A 2,262-nucleotide genomic window follows, 5' to 3' on the forward strand; every position below is an offset into this window, starting at 1 on the left:
TTGGCTCTATGTTTGAGGTCATAATCAGATCCAGCTGTGTAAATAAAACATTACAAGTAGAAATTGTAGGAAATTCTGTTTTCACTGGGTTCATTTAGGTGCCGTGTACTGCTGTGACCCAAGTACTTTTAAGGGAAAAACTTAAGTGCAACCATGAGAATGGCAGGCGTCCAAGATGCCCATATGTTTACTGTTGTATGAAGATGATGGGGCCATGAACAGGACAGAGCAGTGCAGCACCACCAAATAATATGGCCAGAAATCCACAGCTTAACTCTTGCTTGTTCTTTATTCAGGTCTGTGCTTTTTTTCCAGTATGAGAACTTCAACCAAAGGGATTTCCTGGGCTATTCTCATAATGGTCAACGTCACTGAAATCAGCTTCATGATGAGCAGTCAAACCATAGCGATCTTGAGGACCATTCTGTACACCCTAATGCTCCTGTCCTTCTGTGTCTTCATCTACTTTACCACCATCATCTTGTATGTATTCTTCACCAGCCCTCGTATTCGGGAGGACGCTCGCTACATGTTGTTCATCCACATGCTCATAAATGATGCCTTGATGATATTTGTGCTAACATTCATCCAATTAATGTATTTATATATTGTATATATCCCTGTGCCTATATGTTACGCCCTCACCACATTCGCTTCTAGTGCATTTAAGATTACACCCTACAACTTGGCCATCATGTCCTTGGAACGTCACTTTGCCATTTGCTATCCATTAAGACATGCAGAGGTCTGCACCTTGGAAAGGTCTTTTTGGGCCATAGGAGGCATGTGGCTTGTGGGTCTTGCTCCACAGCTTATTGACTTTATTGCCTTATACTATGCAATGCCGAAGGGTTTCTTCTCCACCAGCTTATTATGTAATTCTTCATCCTTTATAATGACCAGTTTTCAAGCTACTCAAGTCCGTAGTGGATAATGGCACCTTCGTCTTGGTGGGATTGGTCATCCTCTACACCTACATAAGAATTATGGTGGTGGCTCAGAAAATCGGATCTGGAAGGTCTTCTGCTTTCAAGGCAGAGATAACCGTCCTTCTTCACGCCCTCCAACTCGGGCTAAGCTTGATGTCTTTCACGTCTGAAATCACTAATGTTTATTTGAGAAAATATTTCTACCTCCTACCTTTAACCAATCATTTTTTGTTTATGCACATCCCAAGAATTATCAGTCCATTAATTTATGGCATAAGAGATGAAGTGTTCCGGACACATATGAGGAGGATGAACTTCTGTTCAAAAATTGAAAGATGCCAATAGAGATGAACGATTTAGCCAAAATTCTAATTTGCCTCTTCGGTGTTTTTTCCCCCAGAAATTCTGATAAGTTATTCTCCATGAATTTAATGTCCTTCTCCAGTCCTCAGAGCATGGTAAACTTAATATGTAAAAAATAGAAAAAAAATTCTTATATTCACTCCACCGATCATTTTTTTGCCTCCTCATTATCCCCTGTCCGGTCTTCTGATCCCCTCTTCACTCAAGCTGAAAACTCTGAACCTCTCACACTGAGTCGGGACTTCTGACTGACGAGACCCAGGAAAGTTCTGCGCTAACTTGCAAAATGTCATAACATCATGATGTGCGGCGTGATTTTGAACACATGTACAGAACTGCCCTGGGCCACGTCACTGTGAGAGGCCAGGAGATATCGACGTTAGTGTTGGGGATTAGAAGATGTGACAAAGAAGGGTGATGGTGAGAAGAAGAGGGGTCAAAGAGGTGAGTGATAAGATAAGGTTTTATTTACAGTGGTTTGAAAAAGTGTTTGCCCCCTTCTTGATTTCTTAAGCCCCCGTCTCACATAGCGATATCGCTAGCGAGATCGCTGCTGAGTCACGGTTTTGGTGACTCACCAGCGACCTCACCAGCGATGTCGCTATGTGTGACACTTTGCAACGATCAGGCCCCTGCTGTGAGGTCGCTGATCGCTGCAAAGTGTCCTGGACCATTTTTTGGTCGTTGGCCTCCCGCTGGCCAGCACACATCGCTGTGTGTGACCAGCGGGACCAACGATCTGGCTGGTAACCATGGTAAATATCGGGTTACTAGGGGCACGCGCGCACTTAGTAACCCGCTGTTTACCATGGATACCACTCTGCTACGGTGCGCGGAGGCTCCCGCGCACGGTAGCAGAGTGGTATCCATGGTAAACAGCGGGTTACTAGGGGCACACGCGCACTTAGTAACCCAATGTTTACCATAGTTACCAGCCTGCTCCTGCTTAAGCAGCAGGCTGGTAACGGGA

At 44.6% G+C, this 2,262-nt stretch overlaps 1 pseudogene; it reads left to right on the top strand.

The window, feature by feature from the left end:
• The first annotated feature begins 358 nt into the window (after positions 1-358).
• On the top strand, positions 359-1,274 carry LOC141244015 (odorant receptor 131-2-like; annotated as a pseudogene).
• Positions 1,275-2,262: the final 988 nt, after the last annotated feature.

Source organism: Phyllobates terribilis, unplaced genomic scaffold (assembly GCF_046119375.1).
Source record: "Phyllobates terribilis strain yellow unplaced genomic scaffold, ASM4611937v1 Scaffold_2__4_contigs__length_985480577, whole genome shotgun sequence".
In the NCBI taxonomy this organism is placed as follows: Eukaryota; Metazoa; Chordata; class Amphibia; order Anura; family Dendrobatidae; genus Phyllobates; species Phyllobates terribilis.